Raw genomic sequence first — 22,479 nt, 5'->3', positions numbered from 1 at the left:
TTGAGAGCGCGCCAATTGGGCTTCTGTAGCTCCAGAAAATCCACTTCGCGTGCAGGGAGGTCAGAATCCAACAGCATCTGCAGTCCTTTTGAGTCTCTGAATCAGATTTTTGCTCAGGTCCCTCAATTTCAGCCAGAAAATACCTGAAATCACAGAAAAACACACAAACTCATAGTAAAGTCCAGAAAAGTGAATTTTAACTAAAAACTAATAAAAATATACTAAAAACTAACTAGATCATACTAAAAATATACTAAAAACAATGCCAAAAAGCATACAAATTATCCGCTCATCAGAGGGAAAGCATGCAAAGTGGAGAAATCATGAAAAGTCAAAGAAGTTGAACTCGCCCATGGACGCGCGCGCGCACCTGGCGCTTGCGCGCACCTGCGAATTACCCCATGGACGCGTACGCGTGATGCGCGCGTACGCGTCGGTGTTGGTTTATGATTTTTTTAATGAAAACGTGGCCAACGAATTCTGAAGGGTTGTGGGGCCCAATCCTAACCAACTTTGGCGCCAAAGATGCTATTTAAAGCCAAGGATTGAAGAGCAAAGGGGATTCCAACTCATTAGTTCATTTTACACACATTAGGATTAGTTTAGAAGTAGTTTCTAGAGAGAGAAGCTCTCTCTTCTCTCTAGAATTAGGATTAGGATTAGGATTAGTTCTTAGATCTAGGTTTCAATCTTTGCTTTCTTCTACTTCTACCTTTCAATTCTTTGTTGTTACATTCATCTTCCTCTATTCTTTTGTTGTAATTTCCTTTATGTTGTTCTTATATTTTGTTGTAGATCTAGTATTGTTCTTTCTACTTTCTTCCAATTCAATAAAAGGTAATTCATAATAATTGTTCTTCTTTACTTTTCCATTGTTAATCTCTTGCCTTTGTAGTTAGATCTCTCTTTAATTCTTGCAATTTATGTTGTTTACTTCTATTGCACTTTATGTGTTTGTTAAAATGTCTCTTTTAGTTTTAGTGTAGATTTTGTTCCTCTTGGCCTAGGTAGAGTAATTAGTGACACTTGAGTTATCTAATTCCTTTGTTGATTGGTAATTGGAGAGATTGCTAATTGGTTTGGAGTGCACTAAAGCTAGTCTTTCCTTGGGAGTTGGCTAGGATTTGTGGCTCAAGTCAATTCATCCACTTGACTTTTCTTTCTTTAGTAAGGGTTAACTAAGTGGTAGCAATGAACAACTCTCATCACAATTGAGAAGGATAACTAGGATAGGACTTCTAGTTCTCATATCTTGCCAAGAGCTTTGTTAGTTGTTAGTTTATTCTCTTTGCCATTTATGTTTCTTGTCCAAAAGCTCCAAAACCCCAAAACAACTCAAACCAATAACAAGACACTCTATTGCAATTCCTAGGGAGAACGACCCGAGGTTTGAATACTTCGGTTTATAAATTTAGGGGTTTGTTTTAGTGACAAACAACTTTTTGTATGAAAGGATTATTGTTTGTTTTAGAAACTATACTTTACAACGAGAATTCATTTGTGAAATTCTAAACCGTCAAAAATCCAATCGTCAAAATGGCGCTCTTTCAATTCAATTAGAGGTAATTCATAATAATTGTGTTCATTTGATTTGTCTTGTTTAATTCCTTGCAATTGAGTAGTGTAGATTTACTTTTCTTGCAATTTTACTATGCTTTCCTTTTATGCCTTCCAAGTGTTTGATGAAATGCTTGGTTGGATTTTAGAGTAGAATTTTATACTCTTGGCTTGGAAAGGTAACTTAGGACCTCTTGAGTTACTAATGTCCAAGTAATTGATGATTGGGAGCCATTGACTCTAGTTCTCACTAATTGAATTAGTGGAGAGTTAGGACTTATGGACTAGGATTGATATAGCTCATTTGACTTTCCTTTACTACTAGTTAGAGGATGATTTAATGAGATTAATCCTTGCCAATTCTCATATTGTGGTTAGTGATTAGGATAGAGATCCTTGACCACCAACCCTTGCCAAGACCTTTTTAGCCATTAGTTTACTTTCTTACCATTTACTTTCATGCTTCTTATCCAAAACCCCAAAATACATTTCCAACCAATAACAAGACACTCTATTGTAATTCCTAGGGAGAACGACCCGAGGTTTCAATACTTCGGTTTATAAATTTAAGGATTTGTTACTTGTGACAAACAATCTTTTGTATGAAAGGATTATTGTTTGGTTTAGAAACTATACTTTACAACGAGATTTCATTTGGAAAATTCTAAACCGTCAAAAATCCATTCGTCAAAAATGGCGCCGTTGCCAGGGAATTGCAATGGTGTTGTGTTATTGGTTATTGTATATATGTGAATATTGTGAATATGTTTGCTTTTTGCTTCTTTGTTAGTTTTTAGTTTGTTCTCTTTATTTGTTACTATTTTTTGTTTTTGCCCTCTCTTGCTATCATGAATTCCATTTTGGCTATGAGTGTGATTAAAACTATGTTGTAGGTGATGAGAACTTCAATGAAGAGATGCATCAAGGATGGGACAATCAAAGGTGGGAGGAGCCATATGCATATGATCAATCCTCATGGCAACAACCCCCACCAATGCACTATGAAGAAGAGCCATTCTATGATGCATACCAATCCAATGGCTATGGTGAATCTCCTTGTGATTTTCAAGAACCACCACCATATGCCTATGAGTCATATCCTCAACATGAACCTCAACCACACTCTCAAGCCTATTTTCACCAAACACCTCCATATGACCATGATTCATATCCACTACACCAACCACCTTTTGAACCATATGAGCCATACATGGAACCACAATTTCAAGATTACTACTCCCAAGAACCACCTCAATACACACCACCACCTTACCAAGAAGAACCACCTTCCTATAATGAACCCTTTCTCCAAGACAATGAACCCTCTTATCCACTCCAATCTTCAATGGATGAAATCCTTAGCCTTATACTTCAAGGGCAAGGAGACATGCAAAGGGAGACACTAGAATTTATGGCTACTTTGACCAAGGTAGTAAGCAATTTAGTCTCTGGTGCGCGAAATTGTGAACAACACTTTTCACAACTCTCATAATCCCTGGTCATGAACTCCAAAAACTTGGTGGTTCAATTCCATGGCATTACACAACTTCGCACAACTAACCAGCAAGTGCACTGGGTCGTCCAAGTAATACCTTACGTGAGTAAGGGTCGATCCCACGGAGATTGTTAGCATTGAAGCAAGCTATGGTCATCTTGTAAATCTTAGTCAGGCAAACTCAAATGTATATGATGATGAACGAAAATAATATAAAAGATAAAGATAGTGAAACTTATGTATATCATTGGTGTAAGAGCTTCAGACAAGTGTATGAAGATGCCTTCCCTTCCGTCTCTCTGCTTTCCTACTGTCTTCATCCAATCCTTCTTACTCCTTTCATGGCAAGCTCGTGTAGGGTTTCACTGTTGTCAGCAGCTACCTCCCATCCTCTCAGTGAAAGCGATTGCATATGCTCCGTCACAGCATAGCGGAATTCATCTGTCGGTTCTCAATCAGACCGGAATAGAATCCATTGATTCTTTTGGCGTCTGTCACTAACGCCCCGCCCTCAGGAGTTTGAAGCACGTCACAGTCATTCAGTCATTGAATCCTACTCAGAATACCACAGACAAGGTTAGACCTTCCGGATTCTCTTGAATGCTGCCATCAGTTCCTGCCTATACCACGAAGACTCTGATCTCACGGAATGGTTGGCTCGTTTGTCAGGCGAGCACTCGGTTGTCAGGCGATCAACCATGCATCGTGCAATCAGGAATCCAAGAGATATTCACTAAGCCTCAGATGCTTGTAGAACAAGAATGGTTGTCAATCACCTTGTTCATGGTGAGAATGGTGATGGGCGTCAATCATCACCTTCATCATGTTGAAGAACAAGTGATATCTTGGACAAAGAACAAGCGGAATTGAATGGAAGAACAATAGTAATTGCATTAATACTCGAGGTACAGCAGAGCTCCACACCTTAATCTATGGTGTGTAGAAACTCCACCGTTGAAAATACATAAGAACAAGGTCTAGGCATGGCCGAATGGCCAGCCTCCCAATGGTCTAAGATAGCATAAAACAAAGATAGCTATCCTAGGTCTCTAAAAAGCCTCTTTATACAATAGTAAAAGGTCCTACTTATAGAAAACTAGTACACATGTGAGTAAATGACATAAAAAATCCACTTCCGGGCCCACTTGGTGTGTGCTTGGGCTGAGCAATGAAGCAATTTCGTGTAGAGACTCTCCTTGGAGTTAAACGCCAGCTTTAGTACCAGTTTGGGCGTTTAACTCCGATTAGGTGCCAGTTCCGGCGTTTAACGCTGGAATTTCTTGAGGTGACTTTGAACGCCGGTTTGGGCCATCAAATCTGGGCAAAGTATGGACTATTATATATTGCTGGAAAGCCCAGGATGTCTACTTTCCAACGCCGTTGAGAGCGCGCCAATTGGGCTTCTTTAGCTCCAGAAAATCCACTTCGAGTGCAGGGAGGTCAGAATCCAACAGCATCTGCAGTCCTTTTGAGTCTCTGGATCAGATTTTTGCTCAGTCCCTCAATTTCAGCCAGAAAATACCTGAAATCACAGAAAAATACAAAACTCATAATAAAGTCCAGAAAAGTAAATTTTAACTAAAAACTAATAAAATATACTAAAACTAACTATATCATACTAAAAATACACTAAAAACAATGCCAAAAGCATACAAATTATCCGCTCATCACAACACCAAACTTAAATTGTTGCTTGTCCCCAAGCAACTGAAAATCAAATAAGATAAAAAGAAGAGAATATGCAATGAACTCCAAAAACATCTATGAAGATCAGTATTAATTAGATGAGCGGGGCTTTTAACTTTTTGTCTCTGAATAGTTTTGGCATCTCACTCTATCCCTTGTAATTCAGAATGATTGGCTTCTTTAGGAACTTAGAATCCAGATGGTGTTAATGATTCTCCTAGTAAAGTATGATGATTCTTGAACATAGCTATTTATTGAGTCTTGGCTGTGGCCCAAAGCACTCTGTCTTCCAGTATTACCACCGGATACATACCTGCCACAGACACATAATTGGGTGAACCTTTTCAGATTGTGACTCAGCTTTGCTAAAGTCCCCAATTAGAGGTGTCCAGGGTTCTTAAGCACACTCTTATTTGCCTTGGATCACAACTCTTATTTCTTTCTTTTTTTTTTCGGTTTTTCTTCTCTTTTTTTTCGAAAATTTCTCTTCTTTTTTTTTTTTTTGTATTCACTGCTTTTTCTTGCTTCAAGAATCATTTTTATGATTTTTCAGATCCTCAGTAACATGTCTCCTTTTTCATCATTCTTTCAAGAGCCAACATTCATGAACCACAAATTCAAAAGACATATGCACTGTTCAAGCATATATTCAGAGAACAAAAGTGTTGCCACCACATCAAAATAATTAAACTATTATAAAATTCAGAATTCATGCAATTCTTTCCTTTTCAATTAAGCACGTTTTTATTCAAGAAAGGTGATGGATTCATAGGACATTCATAACTTTAAGGCATAGACACTAAGACACTAATGATCACAAGACACAAACATGGATAAACATAAGCATAAAATTCGAAAAACAGAAGAACAAATAACAAGGAAATCAAGGAACGGGTCCACCTTAGTGATGGCGGCTCTTCCTTCCTCTTAAAGGTCCTATGGAGTGCTTGAACTCCTCAATGTCTCTTCCTTGTCTTTGTTGCTCCTCCCTCATGATTCTTTGGTCTTCTCTAATTTCATGGAGGAGAATGGAGTGTTCTTGATGCTCCACCCTTAGTTGTCCCATGTTGGAACTCAACTCTCCTAGGGAGGTGTTTAGTTGCTCCCAATAATTTTGTGGAGGAAAGTGCATCCCTTGAGGAATCTCAGGGATCTCATGGTGAGAGGGGTCTCTTGTGTACTCCATCCTTTTCTTGGTGATGGGCTTGTCCTCATCAATGGGGGTATCTCCCTCTATGTCAACTCCTACTGAATAACAGAGGTGACAGATGAGATGAGGAAAGGCTAACCTTGCCAAAGTGAGGTCTTGTCCGCCACCTTGTAGAGTTCTGGGCTATAACCTCATGACCTCTATTTCTTCTCCAATCATGATGCTATGGATCATGATGGCCCGGTCTATGGTAACTTCGGACCGGTGCTAGTGGAATGATTGAGCGTTGTATGAACTCTAACCATCCTTTAGCCACGGGTTTTGAGGTCATGCCTTCTCAATTGAACCGGCTTTCCTCTTGAATCTTGCTTCCATTGTGCGCCCTCTCACATATGGTTGTGAGGACTTGGTCCAACCTTTGATCAAAGTTGACCCTTCTAGTGTAAGGATGCTCATCTCCTTGCATCATAGGCAAGTTGAACGCCACCCTCACACTCTCCGGACTAAATCCAAGTTTTTCCCCCGACCATAGTGAGATAATTCTTTGGATTCGGGTTCACACTTTGGTCATGGTTCTTGGTGATCCATGCATTGGCATAGAACTCTTGAACCATCAAGATTCCGACTTGTTGAATGGGGTTGGTGAGTACTTCCAACCTCTTCTCGGATCTCATGGCGGATCTCCGGATATTCACCCTTTTTTAGTGAAAAGGGGACCTCGGGTTTACCTTCTTCAAGGCCACAACTTCATAGAAGTGGTCTTGATGCACCCTTGAGAGAATCTATCCATCTCCCATGACTCGGAGGTGGAAGCTTTTGCCTTCCCTTTCCTCTTTCTAGAGGTTCTCCGGCCTTGGATGCCATAAATGGTTATGGAAAAACGAAAAAGCAACGCTTTTACCACACCAAACTTAAAATGTTTGCTCATCCTCGAGCAAAAGAAAGAAGAGAGTAGAAGAGAAGAATGAGGAAGAGGGGAAGGTGGTGTGTTCGGCCAAGAAGAGAAAGAAGGGTGTTTAGGGTGTGTGAAATGAAGGGTTGAAGAAGGGTATATATAGGAGAGAGGGGGTATGGTTCGGCCATTATGGGTGGGTTTGGGAGGGAAAGTGGTTTGAATTTGTAGGGTGAGGTTGGTGGGGATTTATGAAGGATGGATGTGAGTGGTGAAGAGAATGATGGGATTTGATAGGTGAAGGGTTTTTTTTTTTTTGGGAAGAGGTATTGAGGTGATTGGTGAATGGGGGAAGAAGAGAGAGAGTGGTGGTGGGGTCCTGTGGGGTCCACAGATCCTGTGGTGTCAAGGAAAAGTCATCCCTGCACCAAATGTTGCTCAAAATCACGTTTTGAGCTATTTCTGGCGTTAAACGCCGGGCTGGTGCCCATTCCTGGCATTTAACACCAGGTTGTTGCCCTTTTCTGGCGTTTAACGCCAGTCTGGTGCCCCTTTCTGGCGTTAAACGCCCAGAATGGTGCCAGACTGGGCGTTAAACGCCCAACTGCTAGGCTTACTGGCGTTTAAACGCCAGCAGCTTCTTCCTCCAGGGTGTGCTGTTTTTCTTCCTGTTTTTCATTCTGTTTTTGCTTTTTTCATTGTTTTTGTGACTTCTTATGATCATCAACCTACAAAAAAGATAAAATAACAAAAGAAAATAGTTAACTATAAAACATTGGGTTGCCTCCCAACAAGCGCTTCTTTTAATGTCATTAGCTTGACAGAGGACTCTCATGGAGCCTCAGAAGTACTCAGAACCGTGTTGGAACCTCCCAACACCAAACTTAGAGTTTGAATGTGGGGGTTCAACACCAAACTTAGAGTTTGGTTGTGGCCTCCCAACACCAAACTTAGAGTTTGACTGTGGGGGCTCTGTTTGGCTCTGTTTTGAGAGAAGCTCTTCATGCTTCCTCTCTATGATGATAGAGGGATGTCCTTGGGCCTTAAACACTAAGGATTCTTCATTCACTTGAATGATCAACTCTCCTCTATCAACATCAATCACAGCCTTTGCTGTGGCTAGGAAGGGTCTGCCAAGGATGATGGATTCATCCATGCACTTCCCAGTCTCTAGGACTATGAAATCAGTAGGGATGTAATGGTCTTCAATCTTCACCAAAACATTCTCTACAAGTCCATGAGCTTGTTTTCTTGAATTGTCTACCATCTCTAATGAGATTCTTGCAGCTTGCACCTCAAAGATCCCTAATTTCCATTACAGAGAGGGGCATGAGGTTTACACTTGACCCTAAGTCACACAAGGCCTTCTTGAAGGTCATGGTGCCTATGGTACAAGGTATAGAAAACTTCCCAGGATCCTGCCTCTTTTGAGGCAGTTTCTGCCTAGACAAGTCATCCAGTTCCTTGGTGAGCAAAGGGGGTTCATCCTCCCAAGTCTCATTTCCAAATAACTGTCATTTAGCTTCATGATTGCTCCAAGGTATTTAGCAACTTGCTCTTCAGTGACATACTCATCCTCTTCAGAGGAAGAATACTCATCAGAGCTCATGAATGGCAGAAGTAAGTCCAATGGAATCTCTATGGTCTCATTTTGAGCCTCAGATTCCCATTGTTCCTCATTGAGGAACTCAGAGGAGATTGGTACACGCCCACTGAGGTCTTCCTCAGTGGCGTCCTCCTCCTCTCTTCCTCTCCATATTCGGCCATGTCTATGGCTTTGCACTCTCCTTTTGGATTTTCTTCTGTATTACTTGGGAGAGTGCTAGGAGGGAGTTCAGTAACTTGCTTGCTCAGCTGACCCACTTGTCCTTCCAAATTTCTGATGGAAGACCTTGTTTCATTCATGAAACTTTGAGTGGTCTTATTAGATCAGAGACCATTGTTGCTAAGTCAGAAGTACTCTGCTTAGAACTCTCTGTCTGTTGCTGAGAAGATGATGGAAAAGGCTTGCCATTGCTAAACCTGTTCTTCCACCATATTGTTATTGAAACCTTGTTGAGGTCTCTCTTGATTCTTCCATGAGAGATTTGGGTGATTTCTCCATGAAGAATTATAGGTGTTTCCATAGGGTTCTCCTAGGTAATTCACCTCTTCCATGGAAGGGTTCTCAGGATCATAAGCTTCTTCCTCAGATGAAGCATCCTTAGTACTGTTTGGTGCATTTTGCATTCCAGACAGACTTTGAGAAATCAAATTGACTTGTTGAGTCAATATCTTATTCTGAGCCAGTATGGCATTCAGAGTGTCAATCTCAAGAACTCCTTTCTTCTGACCAGTCCCATTGTTCACAGGATTTCTTTCAGAAGTGTACATGAATTGGTTATTTGCAACCATTTCAATTAGCTCTTGAGCTTCTGCAGGCGTCTTCTTCAGATGAAGAGATCCTCCAGCAGAGCTATCCAAGGACATCTTAGATAGTTCAGAGAGACCATCATAGAAAATACCTATGATGCTCCATTCGGAAAGCATGTCTGAAGGACATCTTCTGATTAATTGTTTGTATCTTTCCCAAGCTTCATAGAGGGATTCTCCATCCTTCTGTCTGAAGGTTTGGACTTCCACTCTAAGCTTACTCCATCTTTGTGGTGGAAAGAACTTTGCCAAGAAGGCATTGACTAGCTTTTCCCAAGAGTCCAGGCTTTCTTTAGGTTGAGAATCTAACCATATTCTAGCTCTGTCTCTTACAGCAAAAGGGAATAGCATCAGTCTGTAGACCTCAGGGTTAACCCCATTAGTCTTGACTGTGTCACAGATTTGCAAGAATTCAGCTAAAAACTGATGAGGATCTTCCATTGGAAGTCCATGGAACTTGCAATTCTGTTGCATTAGAGAAACTAATTGAGGCTTAAGCTCAAAGTTGTTTGCTCCAATGGCAGGGATAGAGATGCTTCTCCCATAGAAATCAGGAGTAGGTGCAGTGAAGTCACCCAGCACCTTCCTTGCATTGTTGGCATTGTTGTTGTTTTCGGCTGCCATGTGTTCTTCTTCTTTGAAGAATTCGGTCAGGTCCTCTAAAGAGAGTTGTGCTTTAGCTTCTCTTAGCTTTCGCTTCAAGGTCCTCTCAGGTTCAGGGTCAGCTTCAACAAGAATGCCTTTGTCTCTGCTTCTGCTCATATGAAAGAGAAGAGAAAAAGAAAATGTGGAATCCTCTATGTCACAGTATAGAGATTCCTTGAAGTGTCAGAGGAAAAGAGAAATAGAAAGAAGAAGGAGAAGAAGAATTCGAACTTTAATTAGATAAGGTTCGAATTGTGCATTTAGAAGGAGTGGTACTCCATAAATAGAAGGATGTGGGAAGGAGGGAAGAGAATTTTCGAAAATTCAATTAAAAGATTTTGAAAACATTTTGAAAATTTGATTGATAATTTTCGAAAATTAAAAGTGAAAAAGAAATCAAGTGATTTTTGAAAAAGATTTTGAAATTAGAACTTAAAAAGAAGATTTGATTGAAAACTATTTTGAAAAAAAAATATGATTAAAAAGATTTGATTGAAAAGTTATGGTTTTAAAAAGATGTGATTTGAGAAGATATGATTTGAAAACAATTTTAAAAGATATGATTTGAAAACAATTTGAAAAGATATGTCTTGAAAAAAAATATTAATGACTTGCCTAATAAGAAAAGATATGATTCAAACATAAAACTTTTCTTAATAAAGAGGCAAAAAAATGTTCAATCAAATCATTAATTGTTAGGAAGTATTTTTGAAAAGGGAAAGAAATTGATTTTGAAAACATTTGATTGAAAAGATATGATTTGAAAAAGATTTGGTTTTGAAAAACTTTGAAAACTAAAAAAATTGATTTTGAAAACAAAATCTTCCCCCTAGCACCATCCTGGCGTTAAACGCCCAGAATGGTATACATTCTGGCGTTTAACGCCCAAAATGCTACCTCTTTGGGCGTTAAACGCCCAACCAGGTACCCTGGCTGGCGTTTAAACGCCAGTCTGCCTTCTTCACTGGGCATTTTTGAATGCTCAGCTTTTTCTGTATAATTCCTCTGCAGTATGTTCTGAATCTTCAATTCTTTGTATTATTGACTTGAAAAGACACAAATTAAAAATATTTTTGGATTTTTTTAATAATCAAAATGCAACAAGAATCAAATAACAATGCATGCAAGACACCAAACTTAGCAGTTTGTGTGCTACTGACACTATATGAGACACATGAACACTCAAGTCAATAGAACTCAAAGATCAAAACAAAGAAATATACGCATGGATTCGAAAAATGTAACAAAAACATGCATTTGACACCAAACTTAAGATGAGACTCTAGACTCAAACAAGAAATATTTTTGGATTTTATGATTTTGTAAATTTTTTTTTTTGTGTTTTTCGAAAATTAAGTGGGAAAAGGTATCAAAATTCTTAATGAGAATTCCAGGAATCAGTGCAATGCTAGTCTAAGGCTCCGGTCTAGGAATTAGACATGGCTTCACAGCCAGCCAAGCTTTCAAAGAAAGCTTCGGTCCAAAACACTAGACATGACCAAAGGTCAGCCAAGTCTTAGCAGATCACTGCTCCAAAAGCAAAATTGATGAAAATCAACAAGCTCTTGTGGTGATAAGTTGAAACCTCGGTCCAATCAGATTAGACATGGCTTCTCAGCCAGCCAGATTTCAACAAATCATCATGAAACTCTAGAATTCATCTTCAAGAATTTCGAAAAAAAATAAATACCTAATCTAAGCAACAAGATGAACCGTCAGTTGTCCAAACTAGAACAATCCCAGGCATTGTTACCAAAAGCTTGCTCAAAACTTGAACAATCCCCGGCAACGGCGCCAAAAACTTGGTGCGCGAAATTGTGAACAACACTTTTCACAACTCTCATAATCCCTGGTCATGAACTCCAAAAACTTGGTGGTTCAATTCCATGGCATTACACAACTTCGCACAACTAACCAGCAAGTGCACTGGGTCGTCCAAGTAATACCTTACGTGAGTAAGGGTCGATCCCACGGAGATTGTTAGCATTGAAGCAAGCTATGGTCATCTTGTAAATCTTAGTCAGGCAAACTCAAATGTATATGATGATGAACGAAAATAATATAAAAGATAAAGATAGTGAAACTTATGTATATCATTGGTGTAAGAGCTTCAGACAAGTGTATGAAGATGCCTTCCCTTCCGTCTCTCTGCTTTCCTACTGTCTTCATCCAATCCTTCTTACTCCTTTCCATGGCAAGCTCGTGTAGGGTTTCACTGTTGTCAGCAGCTACCTCCCATCCTCTCAGTGAAAGCGATTGCATATGCTCCGTCACAGCATAGCGGAATTCATCTGTCGGTTCTCAATCAGACCGGAATAGAATCCATTGATTCTTTTGGCGTCTGTCACTAACGCCCCGCCCTCAGGAGTTTGAAGCACGTCACAGTCATTCAGTCATTGAATCCTACTCAGAATACCACAGACAAGGTTAGACCTTCCGGATTCTCTTGAATGCTGCCATCAGTTCCTGCCTATACCACGAAGACTCTGATCTCACGGAATGGTTGGCTCGTTTGTCAGGCGAGCACTCGGTTGTCAGGCGATCAACCATGCATCGTGCAATCAGGAATCCAAGAGATATTCACTAAGCCTCAGATGCTTGTAGAACAAGAATGGTTGTCAATCACCTTGTTCATGGGTGAGAATGGTGATGGGCGTCAATCATCACCTTCATCATGTTGAAGAACAAGTGATATCTTGGACAAAGAACAAGCGGAATTGAATGGAAGAACAATAGTAATTGCATTAATACTCGAGGTACAGCAGAGCTCCACACCTTAATCTATGGTGTGTAGAAACTCCACCGTTGAAAATACATAAGAACAAGGTCTAGGCATGGCCGAATGGCCAGCCTCCCAATGGTCTAAGATAGCATAAAACAAAGATAGCTATCCTAGGTCTCTAAAAAGCCTCTTTAATACAATAGTAAAAGGTCCTACTTATAGAAAACTAGTACACATGTGAGTAAATGACATAAAAATCCACTTCCGGGCCCACTTGGTGTGTGCTTGGGCTGAGCAATGAAGCAATTTTGTGTAGAGACTCTCCTTGGAGTTAAACGCCAGCTTTAGTACCAGTTTGGGCGTTTAACTCCCGATTAGGTGCCAGTTCCGGCGTTTAACGCTGGAATTTCTTGAGGTGACTTTGAACGCCGGTTTGGGCCATCAAATCTTGGGCAAAGTATGGACTATTATATATTGCTGGAAAGCCCAGGATGTCTACTTTCCAACGCCGTTGAGAGCGCGCCAATTGGGCTTCTTTAGCTCCAGAAAATCCACTTCGAGTGCAGGGAGGTCAGAATCCAACAGCATCTGCAGTCCTTTTGAGTCTCTGGATCAGATTTTTGCTCAGATCCCTCAATTTCAGCCAGAAAATACCTGAAATCACAGAAAAACACACAAACTCATAATAAAGTCCAGAAAAGTGAATTTTAACTAAAAACTAATAAAATATACTAAAAACTAACTAGATCATACTAAAAATACACTAAAAACAATGCCAAAAAGCATACAAATTATCCGCTCATCAGTCTCCTAATATTTGAGTACTCAAGGCACTCCCATGGTTACATGTGGAGAATTAATTGAAAAGCATAGCATGAAGGAGAGATTGAAAACTCCGGTGGAGAGTGAGGAATGCTACTTTGTGTTAGAACAATTGGAGGAACCTATGGTCATTGAAGAAGAGGAAGAGGTGGTTGAAGACTTAGGAGATGCGGAACCCCCTTGGGAACTTAGAATTGAAGAAAACCCCTCCAAGAAGATTGAATTTGATGTTGAGGAGGGAAGTGCACAATCTCCAAAACAATTTTTGAATGAAGACTTGGAAGGAATGAAGCAAGAATTGAGTCCACTTGGTAATGAAGATCATGCATCCAATTTTCTTGGTGGAAAATCCTTCAAATTTGAAGAACCTTCTCCCAATGAATTTGAAAGTGATGTGGAGGTAGATTTCTCTCGTCCTCCAATTTATGATTTGAGTGATGGAGAAGAGCTAGATGAATATGATGAACAAAGGATTGAAAATGAAGAAGTTTATGAAGAGGTGGAAGTTGACAAGAAAGAATACAAGGGAGGAGAGCTTGCAAGCACATTGGAGATACCTCTCCCCAAGCCACCACCATCTATCTTTTCATTCAAAATACATGGGCCTAGAAGGATGTTTGGTCACTTTGTTGAGAATTCACCTTGCTCACCACCCACATGGATTAATGATAATCAACTTGGAGATGGGTGTGAAGACAAAATATGGGATCCGGGAACACATGAGGATCAACATTGGGAGCCCATGGTTTGTGAAGAACTCCATCAAAGCTTGGAGATATTAATCTTGAATGATGGAGATTATTGGAAGTCCAAGCATTGGTGGAAGTTCCAAGATGAATACAAGCACAAGCCACCTTGAGAGGAGCTCCCCATAAGTCCAACTTAAGGACAATAAACAAAAGTGCTAGGTGGGAGACACCCCACCATGGTAACTTCTTTTCATTTTCTCTTTTTGTACATATTGGTAGAATTAGTTTAAATTCTTGTTTTGATTGATTTGATGAGTTTAATTGGTATTTTAGTATGTTAAATAAGGTTTTATGGTATCTTGGTAGCTGTTTGGAGGTTTGGAGTGCTTGGATTGGTGCAAAAACATAGCAAAATTTTTGAAAAACAGAGCACCATCCACGCGTACGCGCACTGCGTGCGTACGCGTGCATCAAGCATTCTGGACCATCCATGCGTGCGCGCCATACACGCGTACGCGTGGATTGAGAAGTCCACCGTCCATACCTTGACCCGAGAGTTAGGCCTGCACCATGCGGAAATTGGGCCTGAGGCACAAACCAATTCACGCGTATGCGCACATGACGCGTACGCGCCACTCTCGAAATAAACCATCTGCGCGCGCGCGGCATGCGCGCGTGCGCGTGGATTTCCTTCCTTCACCACATTTCTTTTCTTCTCCTCTTTCTATTTCTTTCCTCCTCCTTTCTTTTTCCCTCCTCCTACCCCTCATCCAACACTTCCAAACACCATGGATAACCATTTATTTTAGTTAGTTAGTTAATTAGTTAGTTAGTTAGATTAGTTAGCTTTAGTTTAGTTTCCATTTTATTTTCTCTCTTTTCATCATAAGTGTTGGATTATTGACTTTGTTTACTATGCATTGCTTCCCCCCTATTGCCTAAATGCTAATTTAGCATTAATGTTTTTAGATAATCTTTGTTGGATCCTATGATTGAGGTTATATTTTGCTACTTGGTCTTGAGTTTTTCATGCTTATCTTTTGAAAAATACCAAGTGATGAGAATTGCCTTCGAGCTTGTAACTCTTCTTGAATTACATGATTTGGCCACCATGTGATTTTAGCCTTATTTTGTGATTAGGCAACCTCTTGATGGATGATGTTGTGCATTTACCTTAATGCATTGTATTTTATGATTATATGCATCCATATGTGTTTGGCTTGAATGCTTTCATGCTTCTTTAATGCTTGTTTTACCTTACAAGTTCACTTAAAGCATCTCAAGCATAGTAGAATGAGTAAAGTGCATGCTTCTTTTGTGACATAACTTTTATGCTAATGTGTGTTCTAAACCGCGCAATTTAGAATTCACACACTTATTTGTCATTAATGTCACACTAATTCACTCACTCAATTCTAATGATTTACCTCATTCCAACAATTATGCTTCCTTGCTTTTGTATTACCCTACCTTATGGTGTTATATTTTTGTTTTTCATGATGAATACACCACAAGCAATAACGGAAGCAAGACTAAGAACACGTAGCAATCCGGAGAGTCGTCGTACCCCCTTGCTCATCTTTGAGTGCACCGAGGACGGTGCAAACTTTTAAGCGTGGGGAGGTCGTCCGACCGTTCGACGATTTTGGGTGACAAGTTTCTAATCCCAACACTTTTGCATTTCATTCTAGGATTTTAGGATTTTTACTTACATTCTCTTAATTTTTGCACATGTATACACAATAAGCTTAGTCAAAATAATGAAAATTTTCAAGATTTCTATCTATAGGGCACACCAATTGATTTGAGTGAAAACTTTTCATAGAACTTGCTTGAATTATATATATTGTGGATCATGTTTTGAGCTAAGAACACAAGCTTGTGAGATTTGAGCCTAATGGCGTGGTTACATCTTATAACCACTTATTTTCCTTCTTGTGTGCATTATTCTCTTTCTATGAATGTAATCTTTGATTTGTTTGATTCTTTATGTCCATTATTTTGTGTATTCATACATTTATATGATTGAGGCCATCATTTCATTGAGCTTACTTACCCAAATGGCCTTACCTTTTATCTTCCTTTGTTAGCCAAATTTGAGCCTACGATTAACCCACCTTGTTCTTAATTTTAGAACATTACAAGCCTTAAAGCGAAAAACAATAAATGTCCTTATTTGGATCTTTGATTGGCTTAGGCTAGTGTGTGTGAGTATCATTCAAGTGTGGAAATCTTGGGACATTGGGGGAATAAAATGGTAGTTTTGTATTTTTATTGAAATTATTGGGAATTGGGGTACATGCTCATGTATTGATTAAATGTATAGACCTTATGCATTGATGTTCTTGTGTATATAGAAAGAAAAAAATGAAAAAAAAAAGAAAAAGAAAAGAAAAAAAGAGAAATATAGAAAAAGAAAGAAAAGAAGAAAAAGAAAGAAATAAAAAGGGGACAAAATGCCCCAAAGCGAAGCTCAATAAGATCAATGCATAAGTGTTGAGAAATGAAAAGGGATACATGAGTATGTGAAAAAGTAAAGAATGGGTAGTTAGGTTAGCTTTGAAATTGTATAGGATGTCATAGGTTAGGTGGGAAGCTTAAGCTTATCAAAGATTCAAATTTCAAGCTCACTTAACCATATATGCATCATACCTTGACCCTAGCCCCATTACAACCTAAAGAAAAGACCTCATGATACTTGTATGCATGCATGAAATATATGTCGATTGTTAGAAGAAAACAAATCTTAGAAAGCATGATTAGGAGAGAATTGAGTGAATCAACCCTAAACACTTGAGCGAATAGAGTGCAAACACTACCGGTGAGGGTTTGATGCTCAATTACATGTTTTCACCTATGATTATAATTTTCATGCAAGTTTGTAAAAATATTTAATAACTCAATTCAATTGTGGATTAGGCTTGCTAGTCCTTAGCCCTTGTGCATATATGCTTCTTGGGAATTGATTTATTTTGACCAAGCAATTGCATTCATTTAGATAGTTGCATGTAAGTAGATTGCATTTAGTTAGTTCCATTGAATAAATGCCATACCCTTTACTTCATTCTTGGTTTAAGCATGAGGACATGCTTGGTTTAAGTGTGGGGAGGTTGACAAACCCCATTTTGACGGTTTATCTTGTATTGATTTTAGGGGATTTTATAACCTTTTACCCTCATTTATTCATTGAAATAGCATGGTTTTGTGATTGTCTCCTTATTTGTGCTTAGATGTGAAAACATGCTTTTAGACCCTTAATTTGATGGTTTTAATCTCCCTTTGATTCCACTAGATGCCTTGATATGTTTGTTAGTGATTTCAGATTGAAAAGGGCTAGGAATGGATCAAAGGAGTGAAGAGGGAAAGCATGCAAAGTAGAGAAATCATGAAAAGTCAAAGAAGTTGAACTCGCCCATGGACGCGCGCGCGCACCTGGCGCTTGCGTGCACCTACGAATTACCCCATGGACGCGTACGCGTGATGCGCGCGTACGCGTCGGTGTTGGTTTATGATTTTTTTAATGAAAACGTGGCCAACGAATTCTGAAGGATTGTGGGGCCCAATCCTAACCAACTTTGGCGCCAAAGATGCTATTTAAAGCCAAAGATTGAAGAGCAAAGGGGATTCCAACTCATTAGTTCATTTTACACACATTATGATTAGTTTAGAAGTAGTTTCTAGAGAGAGAAGCTCTCTCTTCTCTCTAGAATTAGGATTAGGATTAGGATTAGTTCTTAGATCTAGGTTTCAATCTTTGCTTTCTTCTACTTCTACCTTTCAATTCTTTGTTGTTACATTCATCTTCCTCTATTCTTTTGTTGTAATTTCCTTTATGTTGTTCTTATATTTTGTTGTAGATCTAGTATTGTTCTTTCTACTTTCTTCCAATTCAATAAAAGGTAATTCATAATAATTGTTCTTCTTTACTTTTCCATTGTTAATCTCTTGCCTTTGTAGTTAGATCTCTCTTTAATTCTTGCAATTTATGTTGTTTACTTCTATTGCACTTTATGTGTTTGTTAAAATGTCTCTTTTAGTTTTAGTGTAGATTTTATTCCTCTTGGCCTAGGTAGAGTAATTAGTGACACTTGAGTTATCTAATTCCTTTGTTGATTGGTAATTGGAGAGATTGCTAATTGGTTTGGAGTGCACTAAAGCTAGTCTTTCCTTGGGAGTTGGCTAGAATTTGTGGCTCAAGTCAATTCATCCACTTGACTTTTCTTTCTTTAGTAAGGGTTAACTAAGTGGTAGCAATGAACAACTCTCATCACAATTGAGAAAGATAACTAGGATAGGACTTCTAGTTCTCATATCTTGCCAAGAGCTTTGTTAGTTGTTAGTTTATTCTCTTTGCCATTTATGTTTCTTGTCCAAAAGCTCCAAAACCCCAAAACAACTCAAACCAATAACAAGACACTCTATTGCAATTCCTAGGGAGAACGACCCGAGGTTTGAATACTTCGGTTTATAAATTTAGGGGTTTGTTTTAGTGACAAACAACTTTTTGTATGAAAGGATTATTGTTTGGTTTAGAAACTATACTTTACAACGAGAATTCATTTGTGAAATTCTAAACCGTCAAAAATCCAATCGTCAAAATGGCGCTCTTTCAATTCAATTAGAGGTAATTCATAATAATTGTGTTCATTTGATTTGTCTTGTTTAATTCCTTGCAATTGAGTAGTGTAGATTTACTTTTCTTGCAATTTTACTATGCTTTCCTTTTATGCCTTCCAAGTGTTTGATGAAATGCTTGGTTGGATTTTAGAGTAGAATTTTATACTCTTGGCTTGGAAAGGTAACTTAGGACCTCTTGAGTTACTAATGTCCAAGTAATTGATGATTGGGAGCCATTGACTCTAGTTCTCACTAATTGAATTAGTGGAGAGTTAGAACTTATGGACTAGGATTGATATAGCTCATTTGACTTTCCTTTACTACTAGTTAGAGGATGATTTAATGAGATTAATCCTTGCCAATTCTCATATTGTGGTTAGTGATTAGGATAGAGATCCTTGACCACCAACCCTTGCCAAGACCTTTTTAGCCATTAGTTTACTTTCTTACCATTTACTTTCATGCTTCTTATCCAAAACCCCAAAATACATTTCCAACCAATAACAAGACACTCTATTGTAATTCCTAGGGAGAACGACCCGAGGTTTCAATACTTCGGTTTATAAATTTAGGGGTTTGTTACTTGTGACAAACAATCTTTTGTATGAAAGGATTATTGTTTGGTTTAGAAACTATACTTTACAACGAGATTTCATTTGGAAAATTCTAAACCGTCAAAAATCCATTCGTCACTCTCTTTGCAACCTTTGAGGGTATGGCAGAGGAGGGATATAAGGCTTTACCTCCTTCCTCTGTTCTTGTGGATGCTCTTCCATGATTTGCTTTCCCTTTCTTGAAGCTTGTGGCTCTTCCTCCTTCTTCTTGGGTTTCTCCTGGTCCTTCTCTTCAGCTGCCACTTCTTTTCTATTGTCAACCTTGTCATTTTCTAGTGTCCTTCCACTCCTGAGTTGATTTGCCTTGCATTCTTCCTTGGGGTTGAAAATGTTATCACTAGGGAAAGCATTGTTTGGTCTTTCAGTTGCTTGGACAATTGTCCAATTTATCTCTCTAGATTTCTCAGTGAGGCCTCATGATTCTTATTGGCCAATTCTTGATGCTTTATCATTTTCTCCATCATCATCTCCAAGTTGGAGATTTTTTGGGATTCTTGTGGTGATTGTGGCTGAGTGTGGGATGTAGATGGTGAATGAAAGTTATTTTGGTTAGATGATGGGTTATTTGCTGGATAGTAATTGGATGGGGGTGATTATTTTGTGATTTTCTGTATGGATTTTGGTTAGTGGTTTGATGATTTTGGTGGTTTGTGTTTCGAGAATTATTTTGGTTGGGATTTCTTTGCCATGTGTTCTGGTTCTCTCCCCACTTTAGATTGGGGAAGTTCCTCCAAGATGAGTTGTAAGTGTCCCCATTGAACTCATTCTGTCCCATATGAATCACAACTCACTGTTGACTCACCAGAACCTGCATCTGAAAAACAGAGAATATATACGAAATGAGAATCCTAACCCATAGGTTTCCAGTACGGTAAAAATTCTAAATAAATACAATGCACTATAATAGAAACTCATTAAGCATCATAAGCTTTCTTTCATCAATTATTCACTCTGGGTTCTCACTAATCCATGAATTTGGTAACTGTCCCAGGGGATACTAAGTCTAATTCAATTTTTTATCTTTCCTAACTTTTCAAATTTTCCAACTTTCAATTTAGAACAGAATCAACCCTCAGCGTTAACCGACACCAGCATGAGGGACCTCTCATGTGTTCTTGTACAATCAAAATAAACAAAATAATACATAATTAAATTTAAGTACAACATACAGCATATAGACATTTATTTATGCACAAATAGGCAAGTCAAGACAAGAAGGACAAACCCAAACAATCTAAACAATGCAAATGATGTATGCCTGCCCTATAGCCAATGAGCTCATCTGTCGGTTATTCAGCCAACTCAACATGTCTGGTAGCAAACCCTGGGCAATCCTAACGTGCGCGCATCTACCAAGAGGAATTTTACATCTTCAAGGAGGAACTTCTGAAAAGATATAAGTGTCCAACCACAACTTGCAATGCAGGATCAACAGAGTTTTCACCACATCCCGGAGCAACTGGAATCTCTCCATTGCATCTACCTAGGCAGCTGTATTTGAAAGTCAGATCAAATATCATTATCAAAGTGTCACATGCTGGAGCAAATGAAATCACTCTACTGCATATACCCAAGCAATTACATTTCACCACGTTCCGGAACAAGCGGAATCACTCCATTACATCTATCCAGGCAGGTGTACTTCATCAGACTCAATATCATTATCACCTTCATCCTCAATCACATTTCTCATAATTGGTCATCATCATAGCTATCTTATCTCAACCACATCCCGAAGCAAGCGGAATCACTCTACTGCATCTACCCGGGCAGGTACATTTCAATCTCAAACAATTATCATAATATCTCAATATCTCAGTCCTCCTCATTATATCTCAATCATAATAAATCATCTATACCAGTCATCCTCTAAATCATTCACTTCATACCTTAATCATCACCAACCATTATCATCATTTGACATCAAAGGCATTCTCATCACCTTCTCATCGTGATTCAAGTTATACTTAGTTCATTATCCATCGATGCACTAGCCCAAACCCATTATATCTCGTTTCTAACTTCTCTATCCTTTATAACACTGGCTCTAGACTCTTATCAGGGTTTACAGAGGTTTAGAAGGCTAAAAGAATGGTTAAAACGTTTAAGAACACACTTTTGCAAAAATCTGGAGGTTGTGCTTACGCATGCATGGCCTGCGTACGCATGAGGTGAAAATTTGGCATATTACATACGCGGCACCCCGTACGCATATTCAAGAGCTGAAAACAACAACTTATACTCTCATCGCGTACGATGTCCATGTACGCGAGTTTTGCAATTGTGGTACTTCCGCGTATGCACGCCTCCCTCCGTGTATGCATGACTACTTGGCAGTGCCCAAATTCTGCATCGCATGGCACCTCCGCATACGCATGACATACCAAAATTTTAAAATGCTGATATCTACAACAATCATTTTTTAAACCAAACTTTTAAACCTTCGTATCTTTTTCTACAAATTTATTTTTCAACTATTCTTAAACCGTTGGAAGGATTGATAAATAAATTTTTATAAAGATCTAGTTTTGTAGATTTTCCAATTCTGAGGATCGAGTTACAATCCGCCAAAGTTGGTCAAAAATCGATTTAAAAAAAAATAGAATTTACCAAATTACTAAAGATTCGCAAGCCTTATCAATCTCAAATCAACATAATGACCTCTAACCAATCCAAATCACTCATTCACCATCATTTATACTCAAAACCTATGCAATTCACACATTCCAACCCTAAACCATTCAAATTCATAACTTAAATCTCAATTTTAACCTCAAACCATCAATTTCACAATTTAATCTCAATTTCAACCTCAAACCAACAATTTCACAATTCAACCTCAATCATAACCAGTCAACAACTTACCATGCTTACCTTCATGGCCTCTGGCCAGTTTAACATTTATTAATTCAATAAAAATTCATATATGCATAATCATTATCCAATATCAATTTCATTCATACATTCTCTATACATACTAATACATTCAATGAAACCATTCAAGCTTAATCGCAGGGGTATCTATCCTAGGAATTCTTTTCACACCACACGGTACTTAAATAAAACTTAAATCGTACCTTTAATGATAACGGTTCACACCCAACACTTGAATTCTCCACTCCAAGGCTCACCCCAAAAGTTCCACAAGCAAATTTTAGTCCTCAAAGTGTGTCAAATT

At 38.7% G+C, this 22,479-nt stretch overlaps 1 non-coding gene across 1 annotated transcript; it reads left to right on the top strand.

The window, feature by feature from the left end:
* Positions 1-9,303: 9,303 nt before the first annotated feature.
* On the top strand, positions 9,304-9,411 carry LOC130971828 (small nucleolar RNA R71). Its single transcript, XR_009083035.1, has one exon. It is a non-coding gene; the product is annotated as a small nucleolar RNA R71 (small nucleolar RNA).
* The last annotated feature ends 13,068 nt before the right edge of the window (positions 9,412-22,479 follow it).

Source organism: Arachis stenosperma, chromosome 3, assembly GCF_014773155.1.
Source record: "Arachis stenosperma cultivar V10309 chromosome 3, arast.V10309.gnm1.PFL2, whole genome shotgun sequence".
NCBI classification, from domain to species: domain Eukaryota; kingdom Viridiplantae; phylum Streptophyta; class Magnoliopsida; order Fabales; family Fabaceae; genus Arachis; species Arachis stenosperma.
Note: the sequence above shows the minus strand (reverse complement) of the source record. Positions and strands in the feature narration are given on the sequence as shown.